The sequence below is a fragment of the Phalacrocorax carbo genome, chromosome 5 (genome assembly GCF_963921805.1).
Source record: "Phalacrocorax carbo chromosome 5, bPhaCar2.1, whole genome shotgun sequence".
Lineage (NCBI taxonomy): Eukaryota > Metazoa > Chordata > Aves > Suliformes > Phalacrocoracidae > Phalacrocorax > Phalacrocorax carbo.
The window spans coordinates 14,588,089-14,596,636 of NC_087517.1; the positions used below are offsets into that span (position 1 = coordinate 14,588,089).

The following is an 8,548-nucleotide window of genomic DNA, read 5'->3' on the forward strand; positions in this document are numbered from 1 at the left end:
GCTGAGACTGAGACAACCAGGACTGAAGGAGGTTGGCATTTAGATCACAGTAGTAGCAAAAGTAGATGACAAAGCAGAGCTTTTAATAGTCTCTCAGATGGAAAGGTTTGGGCCTGAAAGGAAGTGAGAGGAATGGATGGTGCTGCTTACTAAGGGGAGGAAATAGGAAACAATGATGCTATTGTGTCAGTGGAGCTGATGAAGGCCAGAGAAGATAAGCTCTAATTTACATGTTTTCACAACACACATACGAAGTTGGTGATTTTTTTAGTGAAAGATTAGGGCCAAGGGACATCGTGGCCAGGGAGTTTGCTGTATTGATATGAATTGTAGTCTACAGTGCTTCAGTTTTTCAAGCTAAAAACAATGCCTTCAGCAAGTTTATGCAAAGGGTATCTGTTTTGCATTAGACTTGCCATATGCCTCCTGAAGAATTAGCTATAAACCTGAAGATCTGCACTTTACAGGAAGCTCTGGGAAGAGTCTGTCCAAGCTATGGTATCTGGAGAAGTCACTGCTGGACATGGAACAGGCAACAAGGCTGTCAGGTTTAGCTCTCAGGAAAAGATACTAAACAGAATATTTCCACCTTGAATATGTGCTTTTGTGACCCCCAGTTGAAGAACTGTGCCCAGTCTTTAACCATACATGAGGGACAAGAGTCCAAAGGGCATGGGACCATAGCTGGGTCTTGTGAAATTGATGGGGGGGAGCCCTACAGGGTGAACCATGTTAAGTTTCTTTTGCAGAAGTTGCTGATACAAACCTATCTCCTAGGAAACAGTATTTGTCTACATTATCATTCCTTACCTAGTACTAGATATATAGAATGTGCCTAGGTTCACTGCTGTTTAGATTTCCCTCCTTTAGCAATCCTATAGCTTGCCAGAATGTCTGCTTCTGCAGAAACAAAGGTTAATTAAACACATCCGCCCATTAGAGCAAGGAGCGAACATTACAATCTGGCCCACAGCTACCTTCTTCAGCTGTCAGCACTGAAAGACACTTGGAACCACAAATTAGTTCCTCAAGCAAAACTAGTTTCAGCAGAAACTGTTTGTTTTATTGAACAGAGAAGTCCTTCCCCATATTTACAGTTTCAGCTTGTACTTGCCTCGCTGAACCTAGTTCCAGCAAGAAACATTCTAGTGGTATTTTGCAAGTTGCACGATCCAAGACTTTTGGATATTTACAGTGCCACGATTAACACATAATAAGGAATGTTGGAAAAAATGTGCCTTGCCTGCATTGCTAACTCCACCTTTTCTAATTAATATAATTTAAGGCAACTGATAGTGGATTTTTTTCGTTACTTGTGGCATTCCTTACCTTTGTACCTCTCACTGTGCTTGCATGATGGAACTAAATTGGCCAACTCCCTCATTATGCATTTCTTTTCACTTTCTTTTCCATTTCAGTTTCTGACTGTAATGTATAAGCACCTTATTACCACAAATGCTTTCTCAATTCCGTGAGTCAAATCTAAATAATAATATATTCATTACCTTAACTCTTCAGAGTAGCACTATGGCTGTACCTCAGTTTCCCTCTCACTGTTGTACGGGGAACGAAGGCAGGCAGCACATACCTTTCACAAACTTGTGCTGTTACCATGCCTATAATCCCCACTGCTTGAAGAACTGACATTCCTGAAATGTTTTCTTTCTGTGCTGAATCAACACAACAAGGCTGCAATAGACCTATTAAAGAGCAGTGACTAGTAACGAGATTACTAAGGTAGGCAGGACACACTGCAGTTTTGCTGAAAGTAGGACCTTAAATAAAGTTTATTATGTAAAATGGCATGAGGTCTCCTTAAGCATAAAGGCTGGCTTGTTTTCTATTTCTCTTCAGTAATAGATGAAGCAAGTTCACTCTCTCTACCTCCAAATATCAAGGCCCGTATTTTGTCAGAGCTCTTCTCAAATGCAGTACTGTATTATGCATCCTCCATTCTCATTCAGATTATCCCAAACAATTTCTGATTTTCTGAAGCTGACTCATTCTTCACACCTATTAGCTGAATTGTTGCTGAAAAGGATTCTTTGCCCATGAATTGTATGTGCATGTATTTTGTTTCTACTGGTTTGGTAAATTTTGGTCAGACACACGAATCACAAAGCCTTCTTTCTATTCCCGACCTGGAAGAGAACACCTAGGCACATTAACATTGCAAACCCTGTTTTTCACAAATATTGTCTGATGTTTGATGAAAATTTTCAGTTTCTCAAACATTATTACCATTGCATTTGATGTGTTAATTATAGGAACTGTGGATAAAGGGAGACATGAGTGAATATCCACAGAAATATTTTCAATTATTTCTGTTGCTTTCTTGGGTTTGGTGTCAAAGTCCATGAAAGTCACAGAAGTGTCTTCTTTGTCCACTTTGTCCTGGCCAGCTCCTGCCAGGTTTTCAAAAACCCCTTTGAAAGGCAGCACCTCTAAGCCCTGATAGATGGGCACAGACACAGTGCTGTCTTGCAAACTGCTCATCACTTGGCATCAGGCCATTTTCTGAAGTCTGTGAGAAAAACACCTTAGTCTCTAACAGAAACTGAAAGAGAAGCTGGAGCAGTACTGTGACCGATATTGGACAGTCAATCACTGATGACAAAGCCCTAGTGGCAAAGCTTAAAATATGCTCATAGTTAACATTTTAAAGAGAAGATAAACCCAGAAGGAAAACAACATGGTAAATTAGAAGTATTGACCCCAGAGAGGAAACAGAATGGTCTTATTGGAACATCTCTCCTTGGCTTGTTACCTGGAACCTTTGGTCTAGCCCCCAGTTCAGTAGGCAGGATGTGATTATCTTCTTCTTTGCAAGTACAATGTGTTAAATTACTTTTGAGTTGTTTCCATAAATACAACATGCCAATTCTTGCTGACTGATCTTACCACCTAGGAGCTTTATTTGCATTCAGCAATGAAGCAGCTGAATTTCTAAGGTATTTTGTTGTTAAATTGCAATTAAGTTGGAAGGCTGCTTACACAGCAATGCCCTATTCGGTACCTACGGCAAAAGTCGTTATAAAAATCTTGAGGCTGACCACAGCCTTGTGCTTCTTGTCTCACACACACCAAAAGTACTATATGATACAAAGGATTCTATAAGGCTGTGTAAGAGACAGCTGTGTCCACACCCAGGTTCGGGAGGGAGCAAGCCACCCTAATATTTCTTCATTCCATCTACTGAGACTCTTTCTGTCTTATGCCTATGTACACATTTTCTGGGCCATTTATTCTCTCCTGTACTGAAGAACACTATCAAACAGGTAAGATAGTGAGGACTGGAAAAAATTATATATGCCCTATCAGCATAAACAAACATGTGGACTATACTCAGTAAAGCTATAAAGCTGCTGGAGCATTAGCCTGAACTCATGTACTATTCATTGAAACGTATTTTCAAGGACCACACCTCCATGTACCAGTCTGTTCAGAGGCTACACGGCATATAGTTCAGAGCTGCACTTCTAAGCAGGTATTTCTTAAGACACATCTTCTCTTTTGTGCTTCAGGCTACATTTTCATCTAGCCATGACAGCATAACCAGCAGTCTATCTTTTGCTTTCTGTGGGGCAATAACTATGCTCCATTAATTAAAGCTATGATTATTATTAAGTGGAACTGCTGTTGGGAGTATGAAAAAGAGCATTGCTACACTGACAGCAGAGAGATTGCTGTGATTGTTAAGAGCAGACCCTTTTTTTTTTTTTTTTTTTTTTCAAAGAGCTGCTTAAGTGTATTTTCAAAGTTCAGGATTACTGTAAACAAAACGTATTCAGCTGATATCTGAAGCAATGTCTGAACAAGAAAGACTAAAAAAGTCCTAAGCAAAGGAAACGTTTGCAAGTGTTTCAGCTGCTTAGGTGCTAAACATAATACTCCAACATGAAACTGAGAACAACTATTTTAATAATTTAAAGAGTTTGTTCAACTTTAGAGTTAAGTCTGGTTTGATGATTAAAATGCAGGACAAGGAACCAGAAGATATAAACTCTATTTTCAGCGTTAGCACTGACTCACTGTGTGATATTAAGCAAGACACTTACATTAACAGTCTCACTCTCTGTCTCACCTGTAAAATGAGGGAACCTACCTCACAAGTTCTTTGTGAGATTAATTAATTAAACATTTTCTGCACACCTAACATTTCTTGGATGTAAGGTGGTGGCAAAATTATTATTAAACACATATATAAACAGGACACAAGAGCAGAGCTGGGTGGTTTCTATAAGGGAAACTCACATCTCTTTAATCTTTAGATTTTTTAAGCATGACAACGAAATAATTAACTACAGGAAAAACTGTAGGTGAAGTCCTTGAAAAGAGTTCATAAATTGAAAAAAAGCATAGCCACAAACTAGACAGACCAAACTATAACTAAGAAAAAAAATACATTGTTATTCTTCAGTAGAGCACAAAAATAAAAGCTAAGGTGAGTTTTCTCTGCTATGATGTGGAAGCAAATTTACATCTAATGGACGTGAAAGGCAGCAGATTTAAATCTGAAGAAAGGAAATAGTACTGTTTCTTTAAAAACCCACATTTTTTTACTGAACTCATTGCCACACAACATTGTTGGAACAGTGGATCACAGATCTCAGTGAATTCAAGAAGTGAACATTTATATGGAAATGTGAGTATCCACTGTGATATTTTATGAGATGAAAGAGTTAACCAAGTCAACTAATAGCTGATAGGCATTAAAAAAAAAATCTCCTGTGAAGGCTATTTGCAAATGATCCCTCTGGACTTACTTACAACTGTATCAGAAGCACCTAGTACAGGTTGCTGTCGGGAGGCAGAACCCTGGAGTAGGTGCACTAATAGCTGTCTCTAGTACAACCACCTCGATGCTACTGAGGCTAGACTGAGCACCACATGAGCACATCTTTAGCATTCTTCTACTCTTAGCATAACATGTTGTAGAAAATAGCAGGCTTGTTCTATCATAAAATTAACTACATCAGTAACAGGAGAGGGTCCAGCGTCCTTTAACTGAAGACGAGTTTTTACCTCACAATGCAGTTTAGCAGATAACAAAAAGCAATGATTTTTACTAACATTGTGCTGTGACCCTACAAACAAGCTGATCAAAACCCCAGTGAGCAAAGAAAAAATGGATGAAGTAGTGTGATCAATGACGTGTTCAAATGTTATGTGTTTCCTGTACAGTTGCTTGCCTCTCTAAAGACTGTTTGGGGAAAGGACGCAACTTATTTGCACTTTTCTGAAGCCAGTTATTGTTATCTTAAAAAATAACAAAAAGATCACTACTGCTTTCTGTTTGTTCCATTCAAAATAGAGTGATGCCTTTATGTAAAGCATGGCCATAAGTATTTTACAACTTTGGAATGAAGTTGGTGTTTGGTACTCTACCAGTGCGACACATGCAGGAAAATTCAGATTTTCTGTCCTTCTAAAAGCAACTTTCTAAGTTAATAAATAACTTCTACAATATCGTTTGGTAGATATAAAAGCAAGCCGATTATTTACTTTCAGTGTACCATTTTTTACGCTGCAAATTCTGGATCATAGCAAGTTATTCATACACTATAAATAAAACTTTAACTGTATTATTGATACATTTAACAAGTTTCTACTATAATTAGCACCGCAGAGACATCTAGACAAAACCTTAGGCCCTCCACCAAGAATGGCAGAGCCTTTAGCTCTGCTTTTTAGAGCTAAAGACCACGACCGAGAAGCGCAGGAGTAGCAACAACAACAATATGGGTTATGTAGTTCTACTGAAAAGAACTGATGACTCACTGTTAATGTTTACTTGGCCTGTATGCTTTAGGGATGAGTGGAGATTAGTGCAGAAAACTAGTTCTTTTATTCTCCTTTTATTTTGCTTATTACTAGCTAGTACTACTGCATTCATTAAGTCAAGCAAGATTAAGAATAAACAAGAGGTGCTTGTCATCCAGCAGTAATACAATGCCATGTGCTCACGCACAGCTGCTTGCTTATACATTTTAGCAGCTGTTTTTTCCTGTCTGTCCACAGTGAAGGGGTATGTTGCCTTGCCAAGTACGCGTACCTTGGCTGCTTCCTACAGCTAGCCCACACCTTTAATCCAGCCTCTGCAGCCCAAGAGCCTTCCACATTGCTGCTATCCCTGTTCTCACCCCAGCTGGGCCAGGAATCTCCTTTCTCCTCTCACTTCAGTGACGGAAAATGACAGCGAGTTCTCCCTTCACTTGTATTTGTGTTCCTAACTGCACACACATGTAAAATCATAGAGAAATGACCATTCTCTGATGCAGCTTTACAAGCTAGATAGATTGTTTGCTTTATTAGCTGATACTCACTGTGCTTAAAGGGTCGTTTGTCCTAGAGCAGCAATGTCTTAAGGAGTATGACTAAGGCAGCAGGCGGATGATGGCAGAAGCAGCTCCACTACAGTATTACAGACCAATTCATACGATGACTGTAGCTGGACTCCTCCTAGTGCCTCAGAAAGCTGCAGTAAAAGGGAAGGGCTCAGGATATGATATCATGCACTCATTCTAAAAACAAGGAAACTATTGTAGATGATTGAAAAAATAACAGCTTAAAAATTCCTGAATGGCCAATAACAGAAAATTACTTTGCTGCTTTACCTTCCCCACCCTCTCCAGTGAAAAGTTTCAATGAATAAAAATGACAAACTTAGAAAACAATATTTATATCACTATTAGGACTAGCCTAAAAGGTGTGTAACAGCTGAGCCGCCTCGGAGCATTGCTTAGCGTTGCCTGGCATTGTCTGTTGTCTGTGCTTATGTCAGGTCTTAAGCTTTGAGGTTGTTATGGGGTCTCTTCAGGCAAATACACCAATCCCCAGCAGCGCTGGCTCTGCAGCCACAGTTGGGCTTGCGTAAGCAACAAGGACCCATGTGTATTCACTCCTTGGCAGTACCTTGACTTGTTTATTGCCCTTTTCAGTGAAAGTAAAATCTTCTAAAGCACCTCAGTGACTTAGGAATCCAATTAATATTTTCTAAAGCAATGTAAGCAAACAAGATTGTAAATCTCATGGAAAGCCAATGTGATTTTGTGCAGATTTGCTGGGGTAAGTTTTACTCCTTAGATCCCTTTCTAATTGCAAGCCTGCTTTAGAAATAATAATCCATTTACAGGGCTATATCATTATAAATTGATTTCCCAGGTCATCATTTACAGTCTTTAAAAAAGAAATTAATAAACATTTGAAGCATAGCAGATGTCCTAACTCAGCACAATTGTTCTTAACCTGGATTTAACTTTGAAGTTTGCTGTTTCTATTTCAGAGCCAAAGAAGCACCTGCGTGCCTAGAAGCTTGTCTGTTCTTTCCAGCTTTATCAATTGGTCTAATAAGTCACTCATTTTTCTCTCAAGTTGTCAGGATATTTTTGTTTCTGTTATAGTCCCATAAAACACTCACAGAGGAAAATTTAGCACAGCCTTCAAGTACACTACATTTTAATGTTGTGTTTGGAATTGCTTAATTCTCTGTTATGGCAGTCATTGCGCTTGCCTTTCAGATTTCTTTTTTTTGTGTTAAAAATTTCCTGTTATTTTTTCATGTAATTCATCCCAGATTCAGCATTAAGGCCACCCATGAGTGATATACTGTAGTTTACTATAATTTTCAAGCTCCTGTATTGGCTTTTCATTTAACGGCTTGGATTTTCGGGAACTTTATCATATTAAAGCAATTAAGTGACTGGACAGTTTATGTTTCAGTATTTGTCAATACCCTTCTACTGAGCTGTACAACAGGCTGTTGCTCTTGCAGCTCTATTGTTTAAACAGGAATATTTTGCTGCCAGATTTCTTGTTCTCTTTGTGCCCTTTGTTACTGGACTTTTAATTTCAGGAACTTGTTCCATTTAGGAGGATAGTGGAAGAACAATACTTTATAATATAATATTTATTAAACAGATGCTGTTATTATCAATGCTTGTTTATCTAGTGGTGAGGTGTCTCCTAAATTAACCAGCAGTAGCAGTAAAATAAACTGGAACACAGAACCATTTTCTTCATAAAGATTCTAGGGTTTTTTTAGCTACTTGCACTTCTGAATCAAGGCTCAATTATCTTTAGTTGTTCTGTGTAGTAAAGGGTAGTTTCATCTCAAATTGGGCAAACATAAATTGCTTGTGAGGTTGAGGAGTGTGAATTAAGATCACTAACACATTCACTTTTGTAGAATTTGGGAAGTCCCTTCTCAAAAATGGGATGCGGTTTACAGTTACATTTCTGTTTCTCTGCTTTCACCTTTATTTTCAGAATTAGTATAAAACCTATACAGGTGATCACCTGGATTTGAGATGATGTTCCACAACAGCATAGACTTGTCACAGCTCCAGGTTTGATTTGGACATTTCACGTATTCACACACTGGAATTCAAACCATACCCTTAAATATTCAGTGGATGAGGGAGCTGGAACTGCTGCTTGCGATGAAGGGAGCAGGGGTACCTCTAGTCTGTTCCTACTCCTCTCTGGCCCCCCGACAAGGTTACTCCACAGCACGCATCTGGCTGCAGCACCTGGGTCATTGCTCAGC

The 8,548-nt window shown here is 38.9% G+C and overlaps 1 protein-coding gene across 1 annotated transcript in view; it reads right to left on the reverse strand.

The window, feature by feature from the left end:
• Positions 1–6,467, reverse strand: part of RALB (RAS like proto-oncogene B) — a 49,826-nt gene extending 43,359 nt beyond the window's left edge. Inside the window, exon 1 of the mRNA XM_064451250.1 lies at positions 6,327–6,467. The gene's annotated coding sequence lies outside the window, so the exon portion shown is untranslated. The remainder of the gene's footprint in view (positions 1–6,326) is intronic.
• Between the last annotated feature and the right edge of the window lie 2,081 nt (positions 6,468–8,548).